Here is a 12,425-nt window from a genome sequence, read left to right on the forward strand (position 1 = left end):
GGAGAGAAATGGAGAGGTGAGAAATGGAGAGGATAGGAATGGAGAGGAGAGAAATTAAGAGTTGAGGAGTGGAGAGAAACGGAGAGGAGCGGAATGGAGAGGAGAAAAATGAAGATGAGAGGAGTGGAGAGAAATGGAGAGGAGAGAAATGGAGAGGAGAGAAATGGAGAGGAGAGAAGTGGAGAGGAGAGGATTGGAGAGGAGAGAAATGGATAGGAGAGAAATAGAGGAGAGAAATGGAGAGGAGAGGAGCAGAATGGAAAGGAGAGAAATGGAGAGGATAGGAATGGAGAGGAAAGAAATGAAAAGGAGAGGGGTGGAGAGAAATGGAGAGGAGAGGAATGTAGAGGAGAGAAATGAAGAGGAGAGGAGTGGAGAGAAATGGAGAGGAGAGAAATGGAGAGAAGAGAAGTGGGATGAGAGGAATGGATAGGAGCAGAATGGAGAGAAGAGAAATGGAGAGGAGAGAAATGGAGTGGAGAGAAATGGAGAGGAGAGAAATGGAGAGGAGAGGAGCAGAATGCAAAGGAGAGAAATGAAGAGGTGAGAAATGGAGAGGATAGGAATGGAGAGGAGAGAAATGAAGAGGAGAAGAGTGGAGAGAAATGGAGAGGAGAGAAATGGAGAGGAGAGAAATGGAGAGGAGAGAAATGGAGAGGAGAGGAATGGAGAGGAGAGAAATTGAGAGGAGAGAAGTGGAGAGGAGAGGAATGGAGAGGAGCAGAATGGAGAGAAGAGAAATGGAGAGGAGAGAAACGGAGTGGAGAGAAATGGAGAGGAGAGAAATGAAGAGGAGAGGAGTGGAGAGAAATGGAGAGGAGAGCAATGGAGAGGAGAGGAATGGAGAGGAGCAGAATGGATAGGAGAGAAATGGAGAGGAGAGGAATGGAGAGGAGAGAAATGAAGAGGAGGTTGGAGTGGAGAGAAATGGAGAGGAGAGAAATGGAGAGGAGAGAAATGGAGAGTAGAGAAATGGAGAGGAGTGAAATGGAGAGGAGTGAAATGGAGAGGAGAGGAATGGAGAGGAGAGAAATGGAGAGTAGAGAAATGGAGAGGAGTGAAATGGAGAGGAGAGGAATGGAGAGGAGAGGAATTGAGAGGAAAGGAATGGAGAGAAATGGAGAGGAGAGGAATGGAGAGGAGAGAAATGAAGAGGAGTGGAGAGAAATGGAGAGGATAAAAATGGAGAGGAGAGAAATGGAGAGGAGAGAAACGGAGTGGAGAGAAATGAAGAGGAGAGAAATGGAGAGAAGGGAATGAAGAGGAGAGAAATGGAGAGGAGAGAAATGGAAAGGAGCAGAATGGAGAGAAGAGAAATGGAGAGAAGAGAAACGGAGTGGAGAGAAATGGAGAGGGGAGAAATGGAGAGGAGAGGAGCATAATTGAGAGGAGAGAAATGGGGAAGCGAGAAATGGCGAGGAGAGGAATGGAGAGGAGAGAAATTAAGAGGAGTGGATAGAAATGGAGAGGAGAGAAGTGGAGAGGAGAGAAATGGAGAGTAGAGAAACGGAGTGGAGAGAAATGGAGAGGCGAGAAATGGAGAGGCGAGAAATGGAGAGGAGAGAAATGGAGAGGAGAGGAGCAGAATGGAGAGAAGAGAAATGGAGAGGAGAGAAACGGAGTGGAGAGAAATGGAGAGGAGAGGAGCAGAATGGAGAGGAGAGAAATGGAGAGGTGAGAAATGGAGAGGATAGGAATGGAGAGGCGAGAAATGAAGAGGAGAGGAGTGGAGAGAAATGGAGAGGAGCGAAATGGAGAGGAGAAAAATGAAGAGGAGAGGAGTGGAGAGAAATGGAGAGGAGAGAAATGGAGAGGAGAGAAATGGAGAGGAGAGAAGTGGAGAGGAATGGAGAGGAGAGAAATGGAGAGTAGAGACATGGAGAGGAGTTAAATGGAGAGGAGAGGAATGGAGAGGAGAGGAATTGAGAGGAAAGGAATGGAGAGAAATGGAGAGGAGAGGAATGGAGAGGAGAGAAATGAAGAGGAGTGGAGAGAAATGGAGAGGATAGAAATGGAGAGGAGAGAAATGGAGAGGAGAGAAACGGAGTGGAGAGAAATGGAGAGGAGAGAAATGGAGAGGAGAGAAATGGAGAGGAGCAGAATGGAGAGAAGAGAAATGGAGAGGAGAGAAACGCAGTGGAGAGAAATGGAGAGGGGAGAAATGGAGAGGAGAGGAGCAGAATTGAGAGGAGAGAAATGGGGAAGCGAGAAATGGCGAGGAGAGGAATGGAGAGGAGAGAAACTGAGTGGAGAGAAATGGAGAGGCGAGAAATGGAGAGGCAAGAACTGGAGAGGAGAGAAATGGAGAGGAGAGGAGCAGAATGGAGAAAAGAGAAATGGAGAGGAGAGAAACGGAGTGGAGAGAAATGGAGATTAGAGGAGCAGAATGGAGAGGAGAGAAATGGAGAGGTGAGAAATGGAGAGGATAGGAATGGAGAGGAGAGAAATGAAGAGGAAAGGAGTGGAGAGAAATGGAGAGGAGCGAAATGGAGAGGAGAAAATGAAGAGGAGAGGAGTGGAGAGAAATGGAGAGGAGAGAAGTGGAGAGGAGAGGAATAGAGAGGAGCAGAATGGAGAGAAGAGAAATGGAGAGGAGAGAAATGGAGTGGAGAGAAATGGAGAGGGGAGAAATGGAGAGGAGAGGAGCAGAATTGAGAGGAGAGAAATGGGGAAGCGAGAAATGGCGAGGAGAGGAATGGAGAGGAGAGAAATGAAGAGGAGTGGAGAGAAATGGAGAGGAGAGAAGTGGAGAGGAGAGAAATGGAGAGGAGAGAAACAGAGTGGAGAGAAATGGAGAGGCGAGAAATGGAGAGGCGAGAAATGGAGAGGAGAGAAATGGAGAGGAGAGGAGCAGAATGGAGAGAAGAGAAATGGAGAGGAGAGAAACGGAGTGGAGAGAAATGGAGAGGAGAGGAGCAGAATGAAGAGGAGAGAAATGGAGAGGTGAGAAACGGAGAGGATAGGAATGGAGAGGAGAGAAATGAAGAGTTGAGGAGTGAAGAGAAATGGAGAGGAGCGGAATGGAGAGGAGAAAAATGAAGAGGAGAGGAGTGGAGAGAAATGGAGAGGAGAGAAATGGAGAGGAGAGAAATGGAGAGGAGAGAAGTGGACAGGAGAGGAATGGAGAGGAGAGAAATGGATTGGAGAGAAATAGAGAGGAGAGAAATGGAGAGGAGATGAGCAGAATGGAAAGGAGAGAAATGGAGAGGAAAGGATTGGAGAGGAGAGAAATTAAAAGGAGAGGGGTGGAGAGAAATGCAGAGGAGAGGAATGTAGAGGAGATAAATGAAGAGGAGAGGAGTGGAGAGAAATGGAGAGGAGAGAAATGTGGAGGAGAGAAGTGGAGAGGAGAGGAATGGAGAGGAGCAGAATGGAGAGAAGGGAAATGGAGAGGAGAGAAACGGAGTGGAGAGAAATGGAGAGGAGAGAAATGGAGAGGAGAGGAATGGAGAGGAGCAGAATGGAGAGGAGAGAAATGGAGAGGAGAGAAACGGAGTGGAGAGAAATGGAGAGGAGAGAAATGAAGAGGAGAGGAGTGGAGAGAAATGGAGAGGAGAGAAATGGAGAGGAGAGGAATGGAGAGGAGCAGAATGGAGAGGAGAGAAATGGAGAGGAGAGGAATGGAGAGGAGAGAAATGAAGAGGAGGGGAGTGGAGAGAAATGGAGAGGAGAGAAATGGAGAGGAGAGAAATGGAGAGTAGAGAAATGGAGAGGAGTGAAATGGAGAGGAGAGGAATGGAGAGGAGAGGAATTGAGAGGAAAGGAATGGAGAGAAATGGAGAGGAGAGGAATGGAGAGGAGAGAAATGAAGAGGAGTGGAGAGAAATGGAGAGGATAGAAATGGAGAGGAGAGAAATGGAGAGGAGAGAAACGAAGTGGAGAGAAATGAAGAGGAGAGAAATGGAGAGAAGGGAAATGAAGAGGAGAGAAATGGAGAGGAGAGAAATGGAAAGGAGCAGAATGGAGAGAAGAGAAATGGAGAGAAGAGAAACGGAGTGGAGAGAAATGGAGAGGGGAGAAATGGAGAGGAGCATAATTGAGAGGAGAGAAATGGGGAAGCGAGAAATGGCGAGGAGAGGAATGGAGAGGGGAGAAATTAAGAGGAGTGGAGAGAAATGGAGAGGAGAGAATTGGAGAGGAGAGAAATGGTGAGGAGAGAAACGAAGTGGAGAGAAATGGAGAGGCGAGAAATGGAGAGGCGAGAAATGGAGAGGAGAGAAATGGAGAGGAGAGGAGCAGAATGGAGAGAAGAGAAATGGAGAGGAGAGAAACGGAGTGGAGAAAAATGGTGAGGAGAGGAGCAGAATGGAGAGGAGAGAAATGGAGAGGTGAGAAATGGAGAAGATAGGAATGGAGAGGCGAGAAATGAAGAGGAGAGGAGTGGAGAGAAATGGAGAGGAGCGAAATGGAGAGTAGAGACATGGAGAGGAGTTAAATGGAGAGGAGAGGAATGGAGAGGAGAGGAATTGAGAGGAAAGGAATGGAGAGAAATGGAGAGGAGAGGAATGGAGAGGAGAGAAATGAAGAGGAGTGGAGAGAAATGGAGAGGATAGAAATGGAGAGGAGAGAAATGGAGAGGAGAGAAACGGAGTGGAGAGAAATGAAGAGGAGAGAAATGGAGAGAAGGGAAATGGAGAGGAGAGAAATGGAGGGAGAGAAATGGAAAGGAGCAGAATGGAGAGAAGAGAAATGGAGAGGAGAGAAACGGAGTGGAGAGAAATGGAGAGGGGAGAAATGGAGAGGAGAGGAGCAGAATTGAGAGGAGAGAAATGGGGAAGCGAGAAATGGCGAGGAGAGGAATGGAGAGGAGAGAAATTAAGAGGAGTGGAGAGAAATGGAGAGGAGAGAAGTGGAGAGGAGAGAAATGGTGAGGAGAGAAACGAAGTGGAGAGAAATGGAGAGGAGAGGAGCAGAATGGAGAGAAGAGAAATGGAGAGGAGAGAAACGGAGTGGAGAGAAATGGAGAGGAGAGGAGCAGAAGGGAGAGGAGAGAACTGGAGAGGTGAGAAATGGAGAGGATAGGAATGGAGAGGCGAGAAATGGAGAGGAGAGAAGTGGAGAGGAGAGGAATGGAGAGGAGCAGAATGGAGAGAAGAGAAATGGAGAGGAGAGAAATGGATTGGAGAGAAATAGAGAGGATAGAAATGGAGAGGAGAGGAGCAGAATGGAAAGGACAGAAATGGAGAGGATAGGAATGGAGAGGAGAGAAATGAAAAGGATAGGAGTGGAGAGAAATTGAGAGGAGAGGAATGGAGAGGAGAGAAATGAAGAGGAGAGGAGTGGAGAGAAATGGAGAGGAGAGAAATGGAGAGGAGAGGAGCCGAATGGAAAGGAGAGAAATGGAGAGGTGAGAAATGGAGAGGATAGGAATGGAGAGGAGAGAAATGAAGAGGAGAGGAGTGGAGAGAAATGGAGAGGAGAGAAATGGAGAGGAGAGAAATGGAGAGGAGAGGAATGGAGAGGAGCAGAATGGAGAGGAGAGAAATGGAGAGGAGAGAAGCAGAGTGGAGAGAAATGGAGAGGAAAGAAATGAAGAGGAGAGGAGTGGAGAGAAATGGAGAGGAGAGAAATGGAGAGGAGAGAAGTGGAGAGGAGAGGAATGGAGAGGAGCAGAATGGAGAGAAGAGAAATGGAGAGGAGAGAAATGGATTGGAGAGAAATAGAGAGGATAGAAATGGAGAGGAGAGGAGCAGAATGGAAAGGACAGAAATGGAGAGGATAGGAATGGAGAGGAGAGAAATGAAAGGAGAGGAGTGGAGAGAAATTGAGAGGAGAGGAATGGAGAGGAGAGAAATGAAGAGGAGAGGAGTGGAGAGAAATGGAGAGGAGAGAAATGGAGAGGAGAGGAGCCGAATGGAAAGGAGAGAAATGGAGAGGTGAGAAATGGAGAGGATAGGAATGGAGAGGAGAGAAATTAAGAGGAGAGGAGTGGAGAGAAATGGAGAGGAGAGAAATGGAGAGGAGAGAAATGGAGAGGAGAGAAATGGAAAGGAGCAGAATGGAGAGAAGAGAAATGGAGAGAAGAGAAACGGAGTGGAGAGAAATGGAGAGGAGAGGAGCAGAATGGAGAGGAGAGAAATGGAGAGGTGAGAAATGGAGAGGATAGGAATGGAGAGGAAAGGAATGGAGAGAAATGGAGAGGAGAGAAGTGGAGAGGAGAGGAATGGAGAGGAGAGAAATGGAGAGTAGAGAAATGGAGAGGAGTGAAATGGAGAGGAGAGGAATGGAGAGGAGAGGAATTGAGAGGAAAGGAATGGAGAGAATTGGAGAGGAGAGGAATGGAGAGGAGAGAAATGAAGAGGAGTGGAGAGAAATGGAGAGGAGAGAAATGGAGAGAAGGGAAATGGAGAGGAGAGAAATGGAGAGGAGAGAAATGGAAATGAGCAGAATGGAGAGAAGAGAAATGGAGAGGAGAGAAACGGAGTGGAGAGCAATGGAGAGGGGAGAAATGGAGAGGAGAGGTGCAGAATTGAGAGGAGAGAAATGGGGAAGCGAGAAATGGCGAGGAGAGGAATGGAGAGGATAGAAATTAAGAGGAGTGGAGAGAAATGGAGAGGAGAGAAGTGGAGAGGAGAGAAATGGAGAGGAGAGAAACGGAGTGGAGAGAAATGGAGAGGCGAGAAATGGAGAGGCGAGAAATGGAGAGGAGAGAAATGGAGAGGAGAGGAGCAGAATGGAGAGAAGAGAAATGGAGAGGAGAGAAACGGAGTGGAGAGAAATGGAGAGGAGAGGAGCAGAAGGGAGAGGAGAGAACTGGAGAGGTGAGAAATGGAGAGGATAGGAATGGAGAGGCGAGAAATGAAGAGGAGAGGAGTGGAGAGAAATGGAGAGGAGCGAAATGGAGAGGAGAAAAATCAAGAGAGGAGTGGAGAGAAATGGAGAGGAGAGAAATGGAGAGGAGAGAAATGGAGAGGAGAGAAGTGGAGAGGAGAGGAATGGAGAGGAGCAGAATGGAGAGAAGAGAAATGGAGAGGAGAGAAATGGATTGGAGAGAAATAGAGAGGATAGAAATGGAGAGGAGAGGAGCAGAATGGAAAGGACAGAAATGGAGAGGATAGGAATGGAGAGGAGAGAAATGAAAAGGATAGGAGTGGAGAGAAATTGAGAGGAGAGGAATGGAGAGGAGAGAAATGAAGAGGAGAGGAGTGGAGAGAAATGGAGAGGAGAGAAATGGAGAGGAGAGGAGCCGAATGGAAAGGAGAGAAATGGAGAGGTGAGAAATGGAGAGGATAGGAATGGAGAGGAGAGAAATGAAGAGGAGAGGAGTGGAGAGAAATGGAGAGGAGAGAAATGGAGAGGAGAGAAATGGAGAGGAGAGGAATGGAGAGGAGCAGAATGGAGAGGAGAGAAATGGAGAGGAGAGAAGCAGAGTGGAGAGAAATGGAGAGGAAAGAAATGAAGAGGAGAGGAGTGGAGAGAAATGGAGAGGAGAGAAATGGAGAGGAGAAGAATGGAGAGGAGCGAAATGGAGAGGAGAGGAATGGAGAGGAGCAGAATGGAGAGGAGAGAAATGGAGAGGAGAGGAATGGAGAGGAGAGAAATGAAGAGGAGAGGAGTGGAGAGAAAAGGAGAGGAGAGAAATGGAGAGGAGAGAAATGGAGAGGAGTGAAATGGAGAGGAGTGGAATGGAGAGGAGAGGAATTGAGAGGAGAGGAATGGAGAGAAATGGAGTGGAGAGAAATGGACAGGAGAGAAATGGAGAGGAGAGGAGCAGAATGGAAAGGAGAGAAATGGAGAGGAGAGGAATGGAGAGGAGCAGAATGGAGAGGAGAGAAATGGAGAGGAGAGGATTGGAGAGGAGAGAAATGAAGAGGAGAGGAGTGGAGAGAAATGGAGAGGAGAGAAATGGAGAAGAGAGAAATGGAGAGGAGTGGAATGGAGAGGAGAGGAATTGAGAGGAGAGGAATGGAGAGAAATGGAGAGGAGAGAAGTGGAGAGGAGAGGAATGGAGAGGAGAGAAACGAATTGGAGAGAAATGGAGAGGAGAGAAATGGAGAGGAGAGGAGCAGAATGGAAAGGAGAGAAATGGAGAGGTGAGAAATGGAGAGGAGTGAAATGGAGAGGAGTGGAATGGAGAGGAGAGGAATTGAGAGGAGAGGAATGGAGAGAAATGAGGAGGAGAGAAGTGGAGAGGAGAGGAATGGAGAGGAGAGAAACGAATTGGAGAGAAATGGGGAGGAGAGAAATGGAGAGGAGAGGAGCAGAATGGAAAGGAGAGAAATGGAGAGGTGAGAAATGGAGAGGCTAGAAATGGAGAGCAGAGACATGAAGAGGAGAGGAGTGGAGAGAAATGGAGAGGAGAGAACTGGAGAGGAGAGAAATGAAGAGGAGAGGAGTGGAGAGAAATGGAGAGGAGAGAAATGGAGAGGAGAGGAGCAGAATGGAAAGGAGAGAAATGGAGAGGTGAGAAATGGAGAGGATAGGAATGGAGAGGAGAGAAATGAAGAGGAGAGGAGTGGAGAGAAATGGAGAGGAGACAAATGGAGAGGAGAGAAATGGAGAGGAGAGGAATGAAGAGGAGCAGAATGGAGAGGAGAGAAATGGAGAGGAGAGAAGCAGAGTGGAGAGAAATGGAGAGGAAAGAAATGAAGAGGAGAGGAGTGGAGAGAAATGGAGAGGAGAGAAATGGAGAGGAGAAGAATGGAGAGGAGCGAAATGGAGAGGAGAGGAATGGAGAGGAGCAGAATGGAGAGGAGAGAAATGGAGAGGAGAGGAATGGAGAGGAGAGAAATGAAGAGGAGAGGAGTGGAGAGAAAATGAGAGGAGAGAAATGGAGAGGAGAGAAATGGAGAGGAGAGGAATGGAGAGGAGCAGAATGGAGAGAAGAGAAATGGAGAGGAGAGAAACGGAGTGGAGAGAAATGGACAGGAGAGAAATGGAGAGGAGAGGAGCAGAATGGAAAGGAGAGAAATGGAGAGGAGAGGAATGGAGAGGAGCATAATAGAGAGGAGAGAAATGGAGAGGAGAGGAATGGAGAGGAGAGAAATGAAGAGGAGAGGAGTGGAGAGAAATGGAGAGGAGAGAAATAGAGAGGAGAGAAATGGAGAGGAGTGGAATGGAGAGGAGTGGAATGGAGAGGAGAGGAATTGAGAGGAGAGAAATGGAGAGAAATGGAGAGGAGAGAAGTGGAGAGGAGAGGAATGGAGAGGAGAGAAACGAATTGGAGAGAAATGGAGAGGAGAGAAATGGAGAGGAGAGGACCAGAATGGAAAGGAGAGAAATGGAGATGTGAGAAATGGAGAGGAGTGAAATGGAGAGGAGTGGAATGGAGAGGAGAGGAATTGAGAGGAGAGGAATGGAGAGAAATGGAGAGGAGAGAAGTGGAGAGGAGAGAAGTGGAGAGGAGAGAAATGGAGAGGAGAGGAGCAGAATGGAAAGGAGAGAAATGGAGAGGTGAGAAATGGAGAGGATAGGAATGGAGAGGAGAGACATGAAGAGGAGAGGAGTGGAGAGAAATGGAGAGGAGAGAAATGGAGAGGAGAGGAGCAGAATGGAAAGGAGAGAAATGGAGAGGTGAGAAATGGAGAGGATAGGAATGGAGAGGAGAGACATGAAGAGGAGAGGAGTGGAGAGAAATGGAGAGGAGAGAAATGGAGAGGAGAGAAATGGAGAGGAGAGAAATGGAGAGGAGAGGAATGGAGAGGAGCAGAATGGAGAGGAAAAAAATGGAGAGGAGAGAAACGGAGTGGAGAGAAATGGAGAGGAGAGAAATGGAGAGGAGAGAAAATGGAGAGGGGAGAAATGGAGAGGAGAGGAATGGAGAGGAGCAGAATGCAGAGGAGAGAAATGGAGAGGAGAGGAATGGAGAGGAGAGAAATGGAGAGGCGAGAAATGAAGAGGAGAGGAGTGGAGAGAAATTGAGAGGAGCGAAATGGAGAGGAGAAAAATGAAGAGGAGAGGAGTGGAAAAAAATGGAGAGGAGAGGAGCAGAAGGGAGAGGAGAGAAATGGAGAGGTGAGAAATGGAGAGGATAGGAATGGAGAGGCGAGAAATGAAGAGGAGAGGAGTGGAGAGAAATGGAGAGGAGCGAAATGGAGAGGAGAAAAATTAAGAGGAGAGGAGTGGAGAGAAATGGAGAGGAGAGAAATGGAGAGGAGAGAAATGGAGAGGAGAGAAGTGGAGAGGAGAGGAATGGAGAGGAACAGAATGGAGAGAAGACAAATTGAGAGGAGAGAAATGGATTGGAGAGAAATAGAGAGGATAGAAATGGAGAGGAGAGGAGCAGAATGGAAAGGACAGAAATGGGGAGGATAGGAATGGAGAGGAGAGAAATGAAAAGGAGAGGAGTGGAGAGAAATTGAGAGGAGAGGAATGGAGAGGAGAGAAATGAAGAGGAGAGGAGTGGAGAGAAATGGAGAGGAGAGAAATTGAGAGGAGAGGAGCAGAATGGAAAGGAGAGAAATGGAGAGGTGAGAAATGGAGAGGATAGGAATGGAGAGGAGAGAAATGAAGAGGAGAGGAATGGAGAGAAATGGAGAGGAGAGAAGTGGAGAGGAGAGGAATGGAGAGGAGCAGAATGGAAAGAAGAGAAATGGAGAGGTGAGAAATGGAGAGGATAGGAATGGAGAGGAGAGACATGAAGAGGAGAGGAGTGGAGAGAAATGGAGAGGAGAGAAATGGAGAGGAGAGAAATGGAGAGGAGAGAAATGGAGAGGAGAGGAATGGAGAGGAGCAGAATGGAGAGGAGAGAAATGGAGAGGGGAGAAATGGAGAGGGGAGAAATGGAGAGGAGAGGAATGGAGAGGAGCAGAATGGAGTAGAGAGAAATGGAGAGGAGAGGAATGGAGAGGAGAGAAATGGAGAGGCTAGAAATGAAGAGGAGAGGAGTGGAGAGAAATGGAGAGGAGAAAAATGAAGAGGAGAGGAGTGGAAAAAAATGGAGAGGAGAGGAGCAGAAGGGAGAGGAGAGAAATGGAGAGGTGAGAAATGGAGAGGATAGGAATGGAGAGGCGAGAAATGAAGAGGAGAGGAGTGGAGAGAAATGGAGAGGAGCGAAATGGAGAGGAGAAAAATTAAGAGGAGAGGAGTGGAGAGAAATGGAGAGAAGAGAAATGGAGAGGAGAGAAATGGAGAGGAGAGAAGTGGAGAGGAGAGGAATGGAGAGGAGCAGAATGGAGAGAAGACAAATGGAGAGGAGAGAAATGGATTGGAGAGAAATAGAGAGGATAGAAATGGAGAGGAGAGGAGCAAAATGGAAAGGACAGAAATGGAGAGGATAGGAATGGAGAGGAGAGAAATGAAAAGGAGAGGAGTGGAGAGAAATTGAGAGGAGAGGAATGGAGAGGAGAGAAATGAAGAGGAGAGGAGTGGAGAGAAATGGAGAGGAGAGAAATTGAGAGGAGAGGAGCAGAATGGAAAGGAGAGAAATGGAGAGGTGAGAAATGGAGAGGATAGGAATGGAGAGGAGAGAAATGAAGAGGAGAGGAGTGGAGAGAAATGGAGAGGAGAGAAATGGAGAGGAGAGAAATGGAGAGTAGAGGAATGGAGAGGAGCAGAATGGAGAGGAGAGAAATGGAGAGGAGAGAAGCAGAGTGGAGAGAAATGGAGAGGAAAGAAATGAAGAGGAGAGGAGTGGAGAGAAATGGAGAGGAGAGAAATGGAGAGGATAAGAATGGAGAGGAGCGAAATGGAGAGGAGAGGAATGGAGAGGAGCAGAATGGAGAGGAGAGAAATGGAGAGGAGAGGAATGGAGAGGAGAGAAATGGAGAGGCGAGAAATGAAGAGGAGAGGAGTGGAGAGAAATGGAGAGGAGCGAAATGGAGAGGAGAAAAATGAAGAGGAGAGGAGTGGAAAAAAATGGAGAGGAGAGGAGCAGAAGGGAGAGGAGAGAAATGGAGAGGTGAGAAATGGAGAGGATAGGAATGGAGAGGCGAGAAATGAAGAGGAGAGGAGTGGAGAGAAATGGAGAGGAGCGAAATGGAGAGGAGAAAAATTAATAGGAGAGGAGTGGAGAGAAATGGAGAGGAGAGAAATGGAGAGGAGAGAAATGGAGAGGAGAGAAGTGGAGAGGAGAGGAATGGAGAGGAGCAAAATGGAGAGAAGACAAATGGAGAGGAGAGAAATGGATTGGAGAGAAATAGAGAGGATAGAAATGGAGAGGAGAGGAGCAGAATGGAAAGGACAGAAATGGAGAGGATAGGAATGGAGAGGAGAGAAATGAAAAGGAGAGGAGTGGAGAGAAATTGAGAGGAGAGGAATGGAGAGGAGAGAAATGAAGAGGAGAGGAGTGGAGAGAAATGAGAGGAGAGAAATTGAGAGGAGAGGAGCAGAATGGAAAGGAGAGAAATGGAGAGGTGAGAAATGGAGAGGATAGGAATGGAGAGGAGAGAAATGAAGAGGAGAGGAGTGGAGAGAAATGGAGAGGAGAGAAATGGAGAGGAGAGAAATGGAGAGGAGAGGAATGGAGAGGAGCAGAATGGAGAGGA

Source organism: Oncorhynchus mykiss, chromosome 30, assembly GCF_057628025.1.
Source record: "Oncorhynchus mykiss isolate SJ-2025 chromosome 30, ASM5762802v1, whole genome shotgun sequence".
NCBI classification, from domain to species: domain Eukaryota; kingdom Metazoa; phylum Chordata; class Actinopteri; order Salmoniformes; family Salmonidae; genus Oncorhynchus; species Oncorhynchus mykiss.